This window comes from Prionailurus viverrinus, chromosome C1 (genome assembly GCF_022837055.1).
Source record: "Prionailurus viverrinus isolate Anna chromosome C1, UM_Priviv_1.0, whole genome shotgun sequence".
Classification (NCBI taxonomy): domain Eukaryota; kingdom Metazoa; phylum Chordata; class Mammalia; order Carnivora; family Felidae; genus Prionailurus; species Prionailurus viverrinus.
The window spans coordinates 15293991-15314576 of record NC_062568.1 but is presented as its reverse complement, the minus strand read 5'-3'; the positions used below and the strand labels follow the sequence as shown (position 1 = coordinate 15314576).

The 20586-nt window shown below is 45.3% G+C and overlaps 1 long non-coding RNA gene across 2 annotated transcripts in view; it reads left to right on the top strand.

Moving 5' to 3' along the window:
- The window catches only part of LOC125171522 (uncharacterized), an 86092-nt gene that overhangs the window by 37049 nt on the left and 28457 nt on the right, over positions 1–20586 (top strand). Inside the window, exon 1 of one of the 2 annotated variants that reach the window (XR_007154375.1) lies at positions 9543–9677. The exons of the other annotated variant lie outside the window; for it this stretch is intronic. This is a non-coding gene — a long non-coding RNA (uncharacterized LOC125171522). Of the gene's footprint in view, positions 1–9542; positions 9678–20586 lie in introns of those variants that run through there. 2 annotated transcript variants of the gene reach the window in all.

Below are 20586 nucleotides of genomic sequence, written 5' to 3'. Positions count from 1 at the left end.
CGCCTAATAGACTGTAAGCTCCTGGAGGGCAGGGGCTCCGCTTAATGCCTGGTGGGTGGTAGGATTGCTATAAATATTTGCTGAACAAACAAGGGAGTGAGTTGCTGCGGTCTGATAATCACTTCCCACTTCTTTCAAATGTCCCGGCAAGAACTCCCAGGTCAGCTTTAAACTCTTCTCCTGCGACTACCACTCCCTGCCTCCTGTATCTTTTACCTCTTTTGTCTCCGTTTATTCTCCTTTCCTAAGTTCCTCTGCTAATTGTGTCCTTTAGGGGTCATTAAATCCAGTCCCCTATTTTCAGCAAGTTCTGACACCCATTTAACTTCTTCTCTAACTTGGAAGCTGGGCCTGGGGAAGACATCCAACACAAAGACTTTAAAAATTCCCCAAACACCAAAATCCTCTCTCCCTTCAGGAAAGTCCCGGGGCTGCAGACATGAGGCCATTGCTCTGTCTTCCATGACACATCCCTGGGCACCTCGGCAAGGAAGTGGGTGGGTAAGAGGTGACAGTGTCACTGGCCCTTCCTGGAGGGAGTTTGGTGGGGGATCCTCCTTCTTGCCATCTTGGCTGTGATTATGTGAAACTAAAACCAGCCTTGTCCTCTGGGTTTTATCATGTGGCCCATCTCCCCTTCCTACCATCTCCTTTCCTGGAAAAGAGGTGGTTTTGTCCTGTCTTTGGCCCTTTCTGAAATATAAAACTCCATTGCATCATGGTGCACCAACCAACAGCTTGTCCAAGCCAGGAACTGAGGGAACATGGCAGCTTCTTAAATTCTCCAGAGATTCCTATTCCAGAAACACACTCATAACTGTCTTGTGTCAACGTGGCCTTTAAGATACATTGCGAAGGAGGAATCCCATTAACTCACAGCCTTCCGGGCTCAACGTTCAAACCGTCCCCTGGCTTGCCTGGTAGCTCCACAGGGCACGGTTCTCATGAACTATAACTTCCCGTTAGACCCCACCCATAAGTCTGCGCCCCCCACCTCCATCCCAGCGGTCTACTGCCCCGTGTCCCTTCTGGAAGTCACAGTCTCTAAAGTGAGCAATGAGAGGGAAGTGATGCCTGATATCTGATAAGACAGCAAGTCAAGTATGAGCTTCGCTTGGCTCTAGATGCTGCCTTCTTGGCCAGAATGAGGTCGTCTGGCTCAGATGCCCACGCTAAGGGGCCCTTCCAGTTCTAAGGATTAAAGCCAGAAATACAAATTTTAGAGAGATTTTTGTCTGTGGCAAACACCAGTTCTTTGGTTTTTTCCTGCTTTCCTATCTTCCTGCCTTCCTTCTTTTCTCCCCCTCCTTCCACAATTATTTACTGCTTTGGTCTCACGTGCCAGACAAGGGCCAAAGAAACAAAATCAAATATTGAAAGGGTCTCAGTTCCTGTTTTCTAGAAGTTGCACTAGAGTCGGGGAAATATGCTCATAACCAGATAACTAGAAATAAAGATGAAAAGGGCAGCCATTGAAATAAGCCCAGGGTGCTGTGGGGGGGGGGGGGGGACCTAAGCCAGGGTGTGCAGATGGCCTTTTGACTTAAAGGAAAAGTGGTTCCCAAGCCCTGATGTGCAGTTCCACGCAGTCCTCTGCAAAACTTTTTCATAGGCCAGAAGAGAAATGATAAAAACGTGGACCGCGTAATATGAGTTTATGAATTCATGTTTCTTGGAAAATAACATCTTCATTCCAAGATGCCACACACTTTGGGGGTCATAAATAATGATGGTGATATTAGGTGGTAAATACAGTCATGTTAGTAGTTGTTATTTTTGTGTCTCTATATTTACTTGATAAAATTAAACAAAGCCATCACCCATCTGTCCTCCAAAATTTTTGGAAGTGTTCCTGATCCATGAAACCTTAAAGGTCAGGAGTTTCTAGTTGAGGGCTCCAGAACTGGGTTACTGGTGTAAATGTCCTGGCTTAGTACATACACTGTTGTATGTGTAGGGAAAGCACAATGTCTCTCCTCATGTCCAAAGACAGTGTCACAGGACCAACACATAGACTGTGTTTGTATTACTTCCCCAGTAGAAGTGATGGAATTTTCACTGAGCCTTCCATACCTTTACGCCTACTCTTCCTGTTGGTCAAAGAATGTATCTGTGAGATGGCTTATTGGGATTGGGGAGTCATTTGTGGTCACAGAACGGAAAAGGAACGTGGTTCCAATTAGAGTTCAAATTCTTGAGCGTGGCTTGTTAGCTACCTTTGTTAACAAGATGACATAAGCAGTTATGTACAAGCTGGTTGTTCTAGGAAAATGGCGGAAGTGAAAATGTGTTGGGAGGGATCAGTAGACAGAGGACCAAGTCATAGACTAGAGTCTGCTCTGCAGCCCATTGCGATCTGCTCCTGAGACCCACTGTTTCTTAGCTGTGTAGGCTTGACTGTATTGCTTCTCTTTTCTGCCCTCAGTTTCCTCATCTACCAAAAAGGGGGCCAGACAACTTTAGACCAGTGGTTCTTATACTTTAGCATGTGTTAGAGACACATGGAGGGCTGGTTAAAACCCAGACGACTGGGTTCTACTCTCTGAGTTTCTGATGTAGTAAATCTGGGTAGGGTCCCAAGATTCTGCATTTCCAAACCTTCCCACATGCTGCTGCTCCTGCTGGTGTAGGCACTACACTTTGAGAACCACCGGATTAGGTACGATTTCAAACCTTTCATTTCTAAAGTGCTATTAATCATTCTTTCCTTCACAGAGTTTATATTCAGACACCTGGGTGGCTCAGTCAGTTACGTGTCCGACTCCTGATGGCAGCTCAGGTCATGATCTCACGGTCTGTGAGTTCGAGCCCCAAGTAGGGCTCTGCGTTGATGACATGGAACCTGCTTGGGTTCTCTCTCTCTCCCTCTCTTTCTTCCCTTCCCCCACTTGTACACACACACTCTCTCAAAATAAATAAGTAAATAAACAAACAAATAAATAGTTTATAATTTGATTAGCATTTTTCCTGTGAGGAGATTGATGACTTCTTTTCTCAATTTCTTTTAGAAGTTTTTTCTTTTTTTTTTTAACATTTATTTATGTTTTGAGAGACAAAAAGAGACAGAGCACTGGTGGGGGGCAGGGCGGGGGAGAGAGAGAGAGTCACAGATCCCGAAACAGGCACCAGGCTCCCAGCTATCAGCACAGAGCTCAACACGGGGCTCACACCCACAAACCTCGAGATCGTGACCTGAGCCGAAGTCGGACACTTGACCGACTGAGCCACTCAGGTGCCCCAAGTCTAATTGAAATATTCAACTATTTATTTGGCACCTTCTGTGTCCACACGACCGGGAGTCAGAGAAAGGATGGCTACCACACTCTTCCCATCAATGCTTCCCTAATCTCCGCATTGTGCAAGAGCCTTGATTCCTGTAAGGTGCTTGGTGCAACATTATCTACTATTTGCGAGCCTAGGGACAGAGAAAGTCTGGAAAATCGAGATCAGGAGGTAGTGGTAGGTCTACCACCAGTAGAGAATGATGACGCAGGGAGAGGCCTGTTTATATATATATACCCCAGAATGGAGGGCTAGTGTCAAAGAGGACTGCCTGGAGACGAGTGTGCCCCAGGGGGGTCACCATCGCCTCCTCCATGTCCCCAGCTCCAAGCTTTTGTTGCGTAATCTCCTCTCACAGAGTCATGGTGGGTGCCAGGCCAGAGGGCAAAGGCAAATGTGGCTCTGGCCCCCTGCAGTAGAGCCCCTGATGTGGACAGTGTTGACATCAGTAGGCACGTAAAGGCAAAGCTTAACTGGCACAATGTAGACTTGGGAGGTGTTTATGTTCCCCAAAGGCTTTTTGGATTTGGGGACTTGAGAGATGTTTTTAACTCAACCAACAACAGATTTGTATTTAGAATATATAAAGAACTGTAAGAAAATGATCAACAATCCACGTTTTAAGTTGGGCAAATAACACAAATGAGCAGGGGTGCCTGCCCTGCTCGTTCCGTGGAGGATGCCGCTCTTGATTTTGCGGTCACGAGTTCGAGGCCCACAATGGGGACAGAGTTTACTTAAAAAAAAAAAATCAAAACTCTTCCTTAAAAAAGAATAAAACGGGGGGCGCCTGGGTGGCGCAGTCGGTTAAGCGTCCGACTTCAGCCAGGTCACGATCTCATGGTCCGTGAGTTCGAGCCCCGCGTCAGGCTCTGGGCTGATGGCTCGGAGCCTGGAGCCTGTTTCCGATTCTGTGTCTCCCTCTCTCTCTGCCCCTCCCCCGTTCATGCTCTGTCTCTCTCTGTCCCAAAAATAAATAAACGTTGAAAAAAAAATTAAAAAAAAAATAAAAGAATAAAACGAATGAGCATTTTGCGAAAGAGGTAATATAATTGAAATAGGGTGCAACCTCATTAGCCATCAGAGAAATGCAAATTAATACCAAAAGAATGTATTTTACATCCTCTGGATGGGCAGAGATGGAACCGGCAATACCAAATGTTGGTGAGAACACAGAGCTCAGGAAGTTCTCATGCAGCCGGTGGACTTGAAGTTGGTCAGATCCACCAGGGACCTTGGCTTTACATTAGCAACTGAAGGGGAACCTGAAGAGCATTTGTTTCCCCTTTAGTCTGCCTCCACCTACCTCCGTACTTAACGGGATCCCTGGTACCGATGCGGGAAGAGGCGTCAGCAAAATCAGCCACAGCGTCACGGTTCACAATGATCCAAGCCTCGAAACAACCAGAAACCCACCCAAAAGAGAAGGGCTGCAAAAATTACAGGGTTTTCTTATAATGTAATTCCCTACATGAATGAAGAGATAAACGTTCATACGCATTTCAGTGCGGATGAACCCCGAAAGCGTACCACCGGGCCAGCAAACAAGTCATAGCCTAAATGCAGTATGACACCCGTTGTGCGAAGTTCAAAAGCAGGCGAAGCTAAACAACGTACTGTTTAGAGATATATTCGTGTGTGGTAAAATTACAAAGGGAAGGAAAGAACATGATGAGGACAAAATCCGGCACAGAGGTTGCTTTGAGATTGAGAGGGGTAGATAGAGTAGGGCAGGAACACATCCGGGGTTCAAAGTGGTGGTGGGGGGGGGGGGGGTCTGTTTCGTAAGGTGAACGGGACATACAGGTGTTTTTCGTATGATTATTTTAACTCTATGTGCACATTATTTGTGCTCTTTTCACGTACATTATCCTTTACAACATATGAAAAACTGGTTGGAATCGTGTTTTACAGCAGGGCTTTTTGATGGCTGGAATTCACCGGGTTCACGGGGGATTGCGCCGTAAGCGGGAGTTTCCATCGGGGGACCCCCGAATCCCAGTATGTGCAACACCTCTTCTCTGGATCCATTCAGTCTTTCAAAGGATTCTCCAGCCTCTTGCGTGAGAAGTGCATGGCAGGCTTGCAGCGGCTTGCAGCAGTCCCAGGGTCCGGGGGTAAAGGGACTGGAGGGGTGGGCGCCTGCAGGTATATGCAGAATTCAACTCAGACTCTGCACCTCTGCCTCGCCCTCTTTGGAGAGGAAGTTGCCTTGCTGTGTGGGGCGGAGGAGGGGAGCTGGGGTTTGCTTGCTTCTCACAGGCTTCTGAGCAGTTTGTTGTTTTCAGTTCCAGGCTTCGCCCTTACCTTCCACAGGACCTGGTCCCCCAATTTCAGAGCCTTTCTAATTTCTTGGGAACCACATGGATTTGTCTCTCATTGCACCCCGCCCGCCACAGCCCACCCTATGCCCTTACTGCTGAGTTAGATTTTCCCCCGCTGTTGGTTTTCCATTTACCAGCGTGCTCTTGATGCCTTTGACCCGTGTGTTGCTTCTTCCATTCCTTTGCTCCTTGATTCTCGTTTTAGTGAGGTTTTGAGGATAAGCGCATGTATTTAGTCTGCTGCATTTAACCAGAATTACCGCTATCAACAACCTCTCCACGTTGGCTGATCTTCCCCATTTTACAGTGAAAGAAACTGAGAACAAAGAGGGGGCCTGCACGTCGCTTGCTGAGCAAAGACTCCATCTGGGGTGTGAATGACTCCGGGGTGGATACTTTTCCTCCTACACTGCCTCTCTCTCCCAGCAGGAAGGCTCCAGGGTCTCATAACCCTTCTGGCTTGAGCGGCATCCCCTCGTCTAACCCACAGCCCTCCTGCTGCAGGCTCCCAGGACCACTGTCCGCTGGGTGTAATGAACAACCCGCCACAGGACCCCGAGCGCCTCGGTGGCTCCCCGCGCAGGGCTGTGCTCTCAGCCAGGTGTGTGAATAGCAGCAAAGCCTCCCTTGGGTGCAAGCGGAGTGACCTTGCTTCTCAATGTTAATGGCTTCACACAGGCAGGGAGAGTTTCCTTTGGAAGCAGCAGATATTCATGGGGGCCATAGGCTCGCTTCATACTGAGAAGCACTTGGAATGAAACTTTATCCCGCGGTGGGGGAGAGAAAGAGGCCAGCAAGCAATGGGAAAGTTGCTTCAATTTTCTTTTTTTTCTTTTTCTTTGACAACCACAAGTTTCCTGCGCTCCCTTGGAACCTCATTTCTGTTTTGACTAAGTGGAAAGTCTCCAAGGAACGCGGGCCGATGGGGGAGCTTTGTCTTAAAAGCACCCTCTGTGGCCTTCCATCAATTTCCCCTCTCCCCTCCTCCACTTGTCCCACTTGTACCTCCTTCTTCTGCACTATCTGACCCCTGTCTTCACCCCTTCCATCAGCTGTCCCCGGCAGAAGCCCCAGCACCTGGCAGGCTGGGGCACCACCAGAGGCCAGGCCCCGGGGGATCGGTGGGGAGGCTCGGGGCGGGGGGCGGGGGGAGGCAGGCCTAGCCATGGGCTGGCAGGCAAGGGGCAAGCTGGAAGGGCCTGAGCCCTCAAGTCCCAGGATGGGCACTTTCCCGTAGCACTTCCCAGCCTCCTGTCCCCTCCCGGTGCTCCATCAGCATTCCGGCAGATTTAGGACAAACTCCGGCCTTTTTAGAGTCTGCAGGTCTGCTAAACCTTTGACCAGAAGAGACAGGAGGGAAAGTTGTCACGGGAAACTACAACTAAGAGCAGAACTTAACTTTTCCTCTAAAATGAAAACCACTTGCCCCGAATGCGGTTCTCAGCAACCCTCCCGACCACAGGCCTTTGGTCACAGCCTCCTGCCCATCCTCCATAGTCAGAGGTGTTCTTTCGCCCTTCCCTGTTGCCATGCTTTCCAGCCACCTTCGCCAGCCCCAGGGACACCACCAGCACCCCCATCTGCAACATTCTCCTCTTTGGTTTTAGAATCCCTCTTTCCGAGTATGCTAGGAGACACGGCAGCGGACGTGCAGAAATGGACTCGACATTCCCTCAGGGCAAGGACCTTGTTTATTTTTAACTTTTAGCAAAGAGCCTAGGGTTAAGAGAATAAAGTGTGTTGGCAAAATATGAACTGTTACTATTATTATTATATTTATTGAGAGGCTACATGCAGCAGGAGATTTTCGGAGTACTTTACATGCATCTTCTCATTTGCCCCAGCAGTCTAATGATGAGGTTTATTATTTTCTCTTAGAATCAGAAGCCCAGAGAAGCGCACACACACACACACACACACACACACACACACACATTAAGTGATTCCATGTGCAAAAAAATTCCCTGTTTGCTAAAAGTTTAGCAAATATTTATGCAGCCCCTGTGTATCAGGCACTATACCAGTTACTGGGGATCCAACACACAATCCAATTTGGTCCGTGCCCGCCAGGGGCTTATGGCGGAGAGCAGCAGATACACCCAAGTACAGCTACCTCCAGTACAAAGCAGTCTGGGCGGAACAGGTGCAGGGGAGCACGGAAAAGGCCAATGGACCTCTTTGTCCTGGAAGTCTGGGAAGGACATATTAGACTTTTTGTGTGCTGAAGGGGACAAAGGTTATTCCAGGTAGACAGAAGGACATGAGCGAAGCTGGGAGGTAGGAACAGACAGGATGGCATTTATGTCTTTGACCCTCGTGGGCTCACCATCTCCTCACTGGTAATGGCGGTGTATTCACCTGATGCTAATAGTTACTTCAGATGATCACTGCGTTGTAGGGCCTCCATACCACGTCTTTGCAGAATGAATGGAAGCGTGAATAAATAAATGGTACCAGAATACTTAGAAGGAGTATACAAAGCTGTAAGAATGGGGTCTCCTTGGTGACCAGATTATCTCCATGAGCTTGTATATATAAACTGCCTAGAAGAAAAATATTAAAAGTTGGTGGTTAAAAAGGAGCTTGGGGCACCTGGGTGGCTCAGTCAGTTAAGCGTCCGACTTCGGCTCAGGTCATGATCTCATGGTCCGCGAGTTCAAGCCCCACGTCGGGATCTGTGCTGACAGCTCAGAGCCTGAGGCCTGTTTCTGATTCTGTGTCTCCCTCTCTCTCTGACCCTCCCCCATTCATGCTCTGTCTCTCTCTGTCTCAAAAATAAATAAACGTTAAAAAAAAAAAAAAAAGGAGCTTGGATTGAAAGAAATAGCCGGCTGGGGCGCCTGGGTGGCGCAGTCGGTTAAGCGTCTGACTTCAGCCAGGTCACGATCTCGCGGTCTGTGAGTTCGAGCCCCGCGTCGGGCTCTGGGCTGATGGCTCAGAGCCTGGAGCCTGTTTCCGATTCTGTGTCTCCCTCTCTCTCTGACCCTCCCCCGTTCATGCTCTGTCTCTCTCTGTCCCCAAAATAAATAAACGTTGAAAAAAAAAATTAAAAAAAAAAAAAAAAGAAAGAAATAGCCGGAGGGGATGTGTTGCTGTAGGTAGGTTTGGGGCACCTTTGCAGGGACCCTTTCAAGGCTCCACGTCTTTGGGTCAGACCGTTAAATCAAAGATAGCAAGACCCTACAGAAGGGTACTGAGCAGAAGAGAGAACCCTGAGTAACAGAAGGGACAGTAAGAGTGTGCCAGCTACAGGGAAGACAAGTTGCTGGTAAAGGGGAGGGTGTCACCTGCTGTGACAGCTGGAGACCAAGGTTGCTCCAGGAGTGTCCCCCTCTCAGGGATGTTGGCCTGGAGTTCTATTGTTTTTCAGGGTGAAGTGGGTAGAAGGAATTTGAAAGAAGGGAAGTGAGAAGAATCTATGGACCCCAAATGGCCAGGGAGTTGACAATCATTAGCTTTGGACTAAAGACAACAGCTGAAGAAAGTGAGGACATGATAACAGCTTTCTTGACTGGCCAGGCATGAACCCTGAAAGGTTTAGAATGTGGGGATTAGGTGGAGAGGATTACGATACAGAGTGATTTCTGAAGAGATTCATCTGTTATGCTGGAACATTCTGTGTGCCTGGGGCTGTGAATTGGGCACAGTCTGCACCCCTGTAAATCTCTTTGTCTTGCAGTAAAGTTATTTGTGGCATTCACCATGACTGTGGGGACTTGAGTGGGAGCCAAGAGCAGTTAGAGATCATGTACCCAGCACTGAGCCCACAGGAAGGACTCCCCCGAGTTTTCAGGCAGTCAGAGTAGCCTCAAAGGCTGACGACAGGAGCCTTGTGATTCATCCGACAGCTAGTTCCAAAGGCCTCTTGAGACACCCCGTGCTTGCCACCAACCCAACATCATGCTCAACCACGTGACTTCCCTCCTCCTTTCCGTATAGGAGGCGAGCAGGATGAGGTCTTTGGCGGGTATAGCTCTTGCTGGTGACACAGATCCCCATGACATGTGGACTGATGTGCTGTATTTGAGCATCAACTTTCCATCTGAGCCTTCACGAGCACCCCCAAATTGGGTAAGACCACAGGGCAGCTGTCTCTGCTGTTCCACCTGAGCTTGGCCCCTGTGGGCTTCAGTCAATTCTAAGAAACTGTATTTCAACCTATACTTCTTGGGGGTGACGCGTTCTCCTTGGTGTTTACCAACCACTGTTGGTGAGAGGTTTTAAAACAATCTGAAATGCTAATGCACGTTAGTATAATAATTTTTCCTTTCTGTTTCTTCCAATTATCATTTATTTTATTTATTTTCTTAAAGATAATTTTTTTAAGTTTATTTATTTTGAGAGAGAGATGGAGAGAGTGAGCGGGGGGGGGGGCTCACAGAGAGAGGGAGAGAGAGAGAATCTCAAGCAGGCTCTGTGCTGTCAGCACAGAAACCGACACGGGGCTCTAATCCACGAACCGTGAGATCATGACCTGAGCCAAAATCAAGAGTCGGACACTCAACTGACTGAGCCATCCAGGGACCCCTGTTTTCTTTTTTCTAATTCTTATATTTCAATATTTAATATTTTCCTCTGTGAAATTCTGTAACATCACAATTTTCTCTTTTCTCATTTTGCTACTATATTAATTTCCTATTGCTGCTGTAACAAATTATCACAAATCTGATGCCTTAAAATGACACAGATTTGTTCCGTCACTGTTCTGGGGGTCAGAAGTCCTGAAATCAAGGTGTCAGCAGGGCCGTGTTTCTTTTGGAAGCTCGGAGGAAGAATTTGCTTCTCTGCTTTTTCTAGCTTTTAATGGCTTTGCCTCAGGGCGCCCTCCTCCATCTTGAAAGCCAACCGCCCAGTGTCTCCCAATCTTTTTATCTCTGTCCCTCCACTTCCATTATCACGTCTCTTTATGACTCTGACCATCCTGTCTCTCTCTTAAAAGACCCTGGTGATTACATCAGGCTCACCTGAATAATCCAAGATGATCTCGAGCTGAAATATGTAACGTAATCACACTTTACAAAGTCCCTTTTGTCATGTAAGACAACATAGTCCCAAGTCCTGGGCTTAGGATGTAGACATCTTCACAGGGCACTACAACCATTACAATCGTCAACTTAATTGCGTTGCGATTACTGGCAAGTAATTATTGGCAACAAATGATCTTCTGCAAGATTAACCACCCAGTGCTAAGGAGCAAGTGCCGGTGGATTCTAATTCACCTTCCATCGGAGTCCCTGATGCCTGATAAAAAACACAAGCAAAGAAGCGTCAGCGATGCACATGCCGATTTTTCCACCGCTCCAGCCTATTGTTGGACCACAGCAGGTAGCAAGTGTTTATTGAAAAAATACAAGAAACATCAGTCCAAGGTGAATTAAATTTTGACTCTTTTGTAGGGCAAAGAATTTAATATTTCCTCCGCTTGAGAATGAATGGTCCTAGATGGAGTCATTGTTACCGCTAATGACAGAAAAAGAACGCCACCTAAAACTTATTATTAGTAAATGCCGAAGGATGTCGGAGCTCCTTCCCCCCCCCCCCCCCCCCCCCCCCAGTGCTCTGCCGGTGGGTCACATCATCTCGCTTAATCCTCACTGCGATACTAGGTCATGAGCTAGGTGCACTCACGATTCCTATTTTGTAGGTAAAAAGACTGGAGGTCAAAGAAGTTTGCAGTTGTCTCTCTGGGGCTGTTAACCCGTGGGCTATACTGAGTCCTTGTGCAGTTGGCCAGTTTGGGCCTCCGCTTGTTCCTTTCTACACGTTAGCTGCAACAGGTGTATCTGGCTCCAGCCCTTTTGGCCCTGTTGATGCACAGTCCGGGAGCCTCATATATCACCCACCCCCAGAGTTTCCCTTAGCCTTGGGGTCAGGGGTGAGAGAGGACCATCACCTCGTCAGAACGGGCAGCTCCCCTTGGGCAGCTAGATTCGAAGACAGCTGCCAAAGGGATTTTGCTTTATGTATCTTTTGGATTGTTCTTCTGCAAGGAGCGGCTATACCCAGGCTTTTAGAAGCTCCAAGAGGGAGTGAATGAGTGGAATTTGCCAGGGGATAGGAATAGGGGCAGGCAGTAAAGCGTTTCTTAACATACACATTCATATTTGTTTATGCATACTTAGGAATATGTTCCATGCAGTGTTGTTTATCTGCAATACAAATTTAGCCCTGAATGCTCTATTTTATCTGGCAACATGGGGAGTGGGGAGAGGAAGAGAAGTTGGAAGGAAATCCCTATTTATAGGTGGGGGGGGGGATTTTTGATGCATTAACAGCAGTATTTCATTCAATCCCCCTTGTCAAGTTATGTTTCCAGAGGACTGAAGTCTCCACAAGGAAACCTCTCGCCACAGCGTCTACCTGGCTCCGATAGCTGGGATCAGGCAGCCGCTTCAGGGCATTAATCCACTCCATGAAACCGGAGCCTGCTTTTGCTGGTTATAAACCTCCCCTCCCCTCCATCCGCCTCCCTTCCCCAAACACGCAGGACACAAACACACAAAGGCCTTGGCTGGAGGTGGAGAGGTTAAGGGGGAGAAGGGGGGGGGGGGGGGGGAAGGATTAGAGTTTTATCAAAATAGCATCTGCAGAGATCTTTCCAAGATAGACATCACTCCTGAGCATGTCTATGGCCTGGGGCCAGGCCTAGGGCGGATGGGAAAACACCAGCTGGCCAGGGAAGGAGTGGTCCCTTGAGGGCAGAGGCTTCGCCAGGTGCATGGGGGGTGGGGGGGGGGGAGGACTCTCCTCTTCCCTCCCTTCCTAGGGCCTCCTGCCCCACCCAACTTTTTTTTCCTGGACTTTTTTTTTTTTTTTTTTTTTTTTTTTTGCCTTTTTGGCCAAACTGTTACTTCCCCCACCCCCCCTGCATCAGGCAACAAGAGCTCCTTTAGCCAGAATATTAACACTGCTGGGACTCTCACATATCACAAGGGGTTCGCCCATGTCTGAGAGAGGCAGAAGCCCCTTCTGGGGGAGGCGAGCCTGCAAGTCTGAAGCCAGACCCTGCTGCTTTGGGGAGCTATACCCCCCTGGAAGCCATCTTATCCTGTTCTCTGCCTTCACCCCAGGCTTGTTCTAATGGATTCAAACAGAAGAATAAAAAGTGAATATTTTATTCCTCAAGATCACAAGTTCTTCTGGCTTCAAATCCTGACAGCAAAGTGTTTAAAGTTCACCCACATCTTTTGGCTGCTTTGAGAGTTCTCCACCCCTCTTACCCTCCTTCTCTGGTCCTTGTTTTCACTAATTTTTTTTTTTTTCAATGTCCTTTCTGCTTCTCTACTTATTAGTAAGGGAAGAAAAAAAATCAGAGTAGCACATTTAAGGATAGCCTGTCTTGAGACTTTCTAAGAAAGAAGTTTTAAGCACAACATCAAGGGAAGAAATTCACAAGGATGACATTGATAGATGGGATTCTATAACTTGTATGTTTCCCAGTTCCATAAAAAAACACACACAGGAAATAGTTGTTACATATATCTTTTATAGAAAGAGCTCTAAACAAATCAGTAACAAAGGGAAACATATATAACTAATGAATGTAAACAGCCAAAAAAATATACAGAAAAAAGTTCAGCTTGAATCCTAACAGAAGCAAATCGTTTTTTATAAATTGAAATAATAACGAAATGCTACTTGTCTGTGTCTAAAAGAGTGACAAAAATATTTTTAAAAAAGGTAATACCAAGTGTTGGCAGAATGCAGAGAAACCGGGACTTTCAAGCACTGTAAATTGCAATGTTGAAAGTATGGTATTTTGAAAGGGAAACAAGGCAACACACATCAAGAAACAAAAATGTCATGAGACAATAATGAGTCCTTATTCTACTTATAGTAATATTTTTAAGCAAGTCACTAATGTTTTATGCTGAGATTTATCTGTGAAGATGTTAATCACAACACTGCTTGCTTGGTAAGAGAAAACTTGAAACTTGGACATTTCTAACAATTGTTTTAATGAATTATGGCACGTGATTCAAAGGACTATGCAGACATTTCAACTCATGCTGTGGAACAGTAGTTTTTAAGCAATTCTCCGTGGAGTCCTCTGAGCGGGGGCTTTGGGTCTCCCATTTTTGATCAGTACTGTTCTGTTTTATAAACCGGGCTTCCACGTGCGATTGAATTTGAACCAAAGATTCATAGTTAAAAATAGTTTAAAAACCACTCTTGGAGAAGAGCATTTAGGGAGTTACCAGATATGTTCTGCTTGCCCTTCAGATCCACTCTCTTACTTTAGACAAGGTATGTTTGGACAAGCACAGCTTCTATTTGAATTGTAGACTTTTTAAAAATAATTAAGAATTATGTGTGTACTGTAACCGATTCTAGGTATATTTTTGCTACACGGGTTTCTTCATTTGTTGTTCTTCATCAAAATTTGTATTCATGTTACTGTTACCCAAACAAATAATTTTATCTTCAATGGTGGACTTTTTAACCGAATTTGAAGTATCTACAATCATGTCAGATTAAATTCTAAAGTTTCAGTTTGAATGAATTGAATTTAAAAATTGAGTTTCTTTTTTTAATTCAGAAAACTGATTTCCTATTTGAATTATCTAAAAATACTGATAAAAAATTGGCATTATTTAGCTCCTTACCAGGCTTTCAGCTAATGGACCCAACAGATTAAAAGATGTCACTTCAGTTTTTTTGTTCAAATACCAGAAAATCTGAAATTAAAAAGGAGCAAAGATAGGAGGACATTCATTTGATCTAAAGGTGAACTCATGAAAAGTCATGGTTCACATATATATACGTAAGTGTACTTTAAAAACATTTTTTTAAACGTTTAGTTTTGAGAGAGAGAGAGAGACAGAGTGTGAGCAGGGGACGGGCAGAGGGAGAGGGAGACACAGAATCCAAAGCAGACTCCAGACTCTGAGCTGTCAGCACAGAGCCTGATGCTAGGCTGGAACTCACAAACTACGAGATTATGACCTGGGCTAAAGTCGGATGCTTAACTGTATGAGCCACCCAGGCGCCCCTGTAAGCGTACTTTCTGTAGCTGTAATGTGTAAAATTATTATTTTGGGTCATGGCCTTTAACATAATACCTCTTAGTGGAAGAGATGCCAATGCTTCCTCACCATATTTGTGTCTTTAATGTTTCATGTGATTAGTAATATGATTATCCCTTGTTGCGGGCAATAAACGTAGGCAAAGGTTATGTGCAAATTATATGCCCATCACTAAGTTTCTTGAGAAATGGAAATTCAATACTTAATTTTTCATCAAAGGTGAGCTTACGTGTTGTAGAGGTCACTGCTGGTGGAGGAGTTTATTGTGAAAATTACTAAACAATAAAAATAAACACATAGTGGCATCTTATTTTATACCTTATTATTTTACGTATACCTTATTTTACATATTTTATACAAGCTACTGTAGCATGTTTTGTGACTAAGTGTGTATTTCCTGCACACATTATATGTATATAATGTATATATAATATATACAATATATAGTATATATATACACTTATATATGTATATATAATATATATACAATATACAATATAATATATATATTATATATTTTAAATATATTATATATAACATATATTTTGAAATATATTATATATTAATATCTATATATTTAATCTGTAATTTCTCACCTCTTACAACAGTCTTGCTGGTTCATTGCTGTCCGTTAGCTGTGAGCATTTCTCAATTTTGTCACATTCCACTGCCAAATGGCGGCACACTCCAGGGACTGAGTAAGGACCGCAGCACCAAATACGTCTAACACTACACCTGGGACTAGGAGATGCTGTCCTTACATGCCCTGGGTCCAGGTACACTTTAAAAAAATATATGATTAGTGGGTACCTGGAATACTTTTCTTGGAGAGAGGCATAATTACATTGGCTCTGGGAATGGTGGAGAAAAGAGAGATCACTATCACAGGTAGACTTCCAGATCTAGCCGCATGTTCAAGGCACACACATCTCATAGACTCCCGGGTGACACCATGGCGGATGCTGAAAGTATAAAAGGCAGTTTTCCAAACCCATCCCACGTGATGTCAGTCCAACAATGAATGAGAAGACCTAGTAAAAAGTGGGGAATCTGGGAAATGTCACACTGGATATGACACTAAAGCAACAGATCTTCCCAGGATCACCCCAGGCAAATGTGCTCGCACGGTCACCTTATCCACACCCCACCCACACTTTTTTGTAAACAGTTCTTTGTGAGCAAACCCTTCTGGACTCATCCTATTTCGGGTGTGTGCCATCTGTTTCCCGTTGGGTTCCTAGCAGATACAGAGGGATAAAAGGCTGTTCACTATATATTGTTGAATGACAAAAGAAGATTACCCAGTAGCACGGCAGTAGGCTCCAAATTAAGTATGCTAGGGAGCTATATATATGTAACTGCATAGAAAAAGAATTCTGGGGATGTACACATCAAAATGTCACTTGCAGTTATATCTGGGTGGGAGGATTAAAAATGACTTTCTTCTTTTCTTGTTTTCTTTATGTGGATTCCAAAAAGTATTTCCAGTAAGCATGAATTATGTTTGCAATAAAAGAAATCGCTTTATGGGGAGTAGGGCAGGGGGGATCAAAAGGCGTGGTACTGGCTCTCTGTTGTGGTTCTCACAGACTTATCGTGTTCTGTAATGTACATCTACCGCACCAGGAATGGGCACCCAAATTGCCTCCGATTCGCTACTTTAAAAAGCAACGCTCTGGGGAAATAATCCCACAGATTTTCATTGAAGGCCCGTGGAGAATTTCTCTAGGATATTACTCAGGACTGTGAATGCTTGTCATAGAGAATATCTGAACATAAACCTCATTTGATTGAGTACTACCAGACTGTCTTTAGAATGACTACGTTAGTCTACACTCTCATCAGAATGTGTCAGGATTCCTTTATCTCCCTAACCTCACAAACACCTTGACTTACCCAATTTTCTGATACTGTCTGCCGATCTGATGGGTGTAAAACGATATGATATTGTTATTTTATCTGTGAATCTTGGTCACAAATAAGTTTGTCTCATCCTATTCTGTTTAGGCAACTAAGTTTATCCTTCTGTGAACGCCTGTCCACATCTTTGCGCATTTTTCTATTGGGCATTCTGTGCCTTTCTTTGTGTAAATTTCCAGGAGTTCCGTGTATATACACAAAGAATTCAAAGTAAGCTACAAAGCTAAGAAAAATTTTGATTAAATACAGATGGTCAACTCTCAGCTGTCCGTAGGGACATACAGTTCAGTAGGGAATATGGTTCAGAACATGGCAGAGAAACATATCCATCCATGTGAAAGCATCCAACCTTGATGGTGCCATTTGGAATCCCAGTCTGGGAACAGAAACTATCCAAGGATTATGGAAGTAGATTTCATTTGCCAAACATACTAGTTCTTACAATCATGACCAAACTGATTATTTTTAGTTCCACTTAATAGGGACCATAGAAGCAATGAAAATCAAAGAAAAATTCATGGTCGATAGTTGATGTTTTATTAAACACTCACTATGCACCACTCCCCATGTTAGGTGCCTTACGTACATTATAACCTTGGTACTGCTATACTCATTTTAGAGGTATGACAACCTAGATTTGAAAAGCTTAAATCCTTGCTCAAGTCCACACAAGCAGGTACCATAGGGTCCAGGAATTGGGGGCACCTGGCTGACTCAGTTGGTAGAGCATGTGATGCTTGATCTCAGGGCTCTGACCCATGACTCAAGCCCCATGCGGGTGTAGAGATTACTTAAAGATAAAATCTTTAAAAAAGATCCAGGAATTGAACTCACTTAGGCCAAAAGAACTTCTATGTTAGAAGAAAAAGCAAGATCTATCATGATTCTTCTTTTTGAAGTTATGTTGGTAAAACTTTTCTAAAAATAATCAATACTCCTGAAGAAGTCATGTAGGGATAACAAATAGCAGAAAATTAGAGTTTATAAGGCCCTTTGATAAGTGTCTAACCCAGTCCCCTAAATTTAGGAAACAAAGCTCAGGGAGGTGATCCAGCTTATTTAATTTTATACAGTTGATTTATAGTGGCGTGGGGACTAGAAGTTGTACTTTCTGTGTCTAGATCAAATATGTATCTATATTTGCAGTGGTAAATGTGGGCTAACTATTTTCAAAAGTGAAGGGAGGGCCAGTTGAAGCCATTTGGGGCAGTAAAAAATGTTTTAGTTTCCAGGAAGGGGATGTTGAGTGAAGATGATTTACACGATTCTTAGAAATGGGACTTTGGGAAACTGAAGGTCTGGCGTAGGCAGAAGGAAGCACAACCTTCTCAAAAAGAATATGGCAGGAGAAGAGAGAGGCCAACTGAGTACCGAGGGCCTGAGAACTGGTTCCCAGGTTTAGAGAAAGAGTCTCTGCCCCAAGCTATGGAGTTGCCTAAAGATAGAAACTGGTCAGTAACCCAGAGTGCTTAGTACCTATGAGAAACTTTAGTGCCAAGTCCTATGGATTGATGTTAACTATAATAATATAAATGGGATGGTGCTTGTCCTGTTGGTGTATGAGCCAAGGGAGAAGGCGGGAATGGAAAATCAGTGAAAGAGAAGCTGAGAAGGCTGTGGGCACAGGTTTCTGTCCAACAAAGAGAGAAGTTATCCCCCCTTCTCCCTAGTGACAGTGGCATCACAGAGAGGGCTTGGGGACCTCTTCCAGGACAGGAGGCAACAACAACGCCCTCATTTCACCAAAGCTCTATTTTCTGTGATGGGGTAGGGAAGGAAAGGGAGGAGGAATCTACGGGGGGTGGGGGTGGTGGTGGGGGGGGGGGACAAGAACATAGTTCCTGACTGTAGCTCTACACCTGACACTGGAGGATTTTAAAGAAGCTCATTAGAGGCCAGGGAGATGCAAGGCAGGTTGAAGAAGCAAACCGCCTCGTCAAAGAGAGGGCAGTGGAAAGAATCCAGAAATAGAGCTGGAAGATCCAGTTCCAGCAGGAGGAGCATGAAGGAGACAGATGAAGTGGGGAGTGAAAACCCCTTGGGGCGGTGGGTTGGAGGCGGGCCAGGCAGGGTGGTGGAAAATAGCTGCTGGTGCCAGGACAAGAATGAATTGAGTGCGCGGCCATGGGAGGGTGGAGGGGAGAGGGCACAGGGCAGGCTCCGCAGGAGTCGGAGCCATCAAGTGAGGGATGATGATTATTCCAGCTGTCTGAAGCCCGTTCTGTTGACTTGGTGCTGGTAAGATGAAGGTCTGGATGGAACTGAGAGTGGCAGGCGAGGGGAGGGGTGAGGGTCAGGGTATTGGCTTTCATGAGCCAGGGTGAGCGACACCACCGCCCCACGTGCTCCCCGAGAGTGGGATTCATTTTTACATTTGCAGTTTGTGGAGTGCTGATCCTAGCCCGGATTGTGTTCTGAGAAAGGCTGAGACCCTAAAACAGCATGTCAGCTTGACTCCTGTGGACACGAGATCCTTCTGAAGGGCCTCCCTAAGGAGTGCTCCATCATTGTCAGGGCCTTGGAAGCACCAGACCGGGGCCAGTGGAGGGGAAGCTCTTTGGCCAGAGCCCATTGGTGACCTAAAGGCACCCTTGATTCCTGGAGGCCTTACTGCCCTCCTGGCCTCTGATTCAGTTCTCAAGGCTGCCTCAGAGAAGGTTCTCTCAGAACAAGACAGACCTGGGGGAGCTGGCAGGGGGAATTGAGGCAAGCTGTGAACTGTGTCCTCCAACTTCTTTCTCCTCATTCTTCGGCATTGCCAGGAGATGGAAAAGAGGCAAGGTGAGGAGGACAGAGTGTTTTTAAAATCAAGACAAAGATGGGCTTTTGCCCCTCATCTCTAAGCTCTGTAACCCAGTTGTAAGATCTAGAAGCCTTCCTCAGCTAAACATCTCTTTCGGTCCCATTTTGGCAGCCTTTGCTGGAGACTATAACCCACTTTATAACATCATATCTCAGATTCTAACGTCTCCAATTTATCCTGTGTATGTTTGCTGTTTGCTCGATGTAGGCTCATTTCTTCTGTTGTTCTCTGCTTTTAGTAGAAGACAGGCTTCCTTTCATGGGGAGAACCCAAAAATGGTCCAGGTGTTGGAGATGGGAGACAAGGCATATGGCTGATGGGGCTCAGCGAATGACAAAGGACAGAAGACCCCCAGAAAAAAGAGTAATGAGAATCCAGAAAAGAGACGAAAACTTTGAGATTTCCTTCTTTTTTAACGGCCTTATTAACATATAATTCATAGTGCATGCAATTCTCCCATTTCAATTTGGCAGCTTTTAGTATATTCACAGAGTTGCGTGCCATCACACTTTTAGGACATTTTCATTGTTTTCCAAAAGAAATCCTGCACTCCTTAGCCATCACTTCCCAACCCATCCATGTCCCCCAGCCCTAGGCAACAACTAACTTACTTTCTCTGTGAGATTTCTTAGGCCAACAGCGAACGCATCCCGGGATTCCATGAATTTATAGAATGCTTTAGTGCCTATGAAGCGTTTTCCCATAGGCACCCTCAGTTTGATCTTTTCATCAACTCATTCAAGCAAGCAGGGCAGGGAGTTTTATCTTGCATTTTTCAGATCAGAAAACTGGGGTGTCTCTGAATGACAACATTCCAGCTTCCCTAAAGGAATGAAGTGACCCACCCTTCACATCTATGAAAGAAAAATAACAGGGAGTTTGGAGTCATATTTCCTTCACTAATCCTCAACGTTTAGGAAAATAAAGGCAGAACACAAGGTGAAGAAACAGGAAGGAAGGATTGAAGCTGCATTTGGAGGCATCGAGGTGAAGCATCTGTTAGAATGCTTTAATTAAGATTTATGTCCTGCTGGAATGCATTGCCAAAGGTAGCTGCAAGATCTCCTCTCCTTGGGATTAAAAAAAAGAAGAAGAAGAGAAGAAGCAGATGAAGAATAAAAATCCCAGCAGAGTTCTTGAGTAGGACTGATTTTAGGGAGTAGTTGTATTAGGAGGCAGGTGGATGGATTAGGTGCTGTCCAGTCTTTCCCAGCGCTAAGATACCATGAAG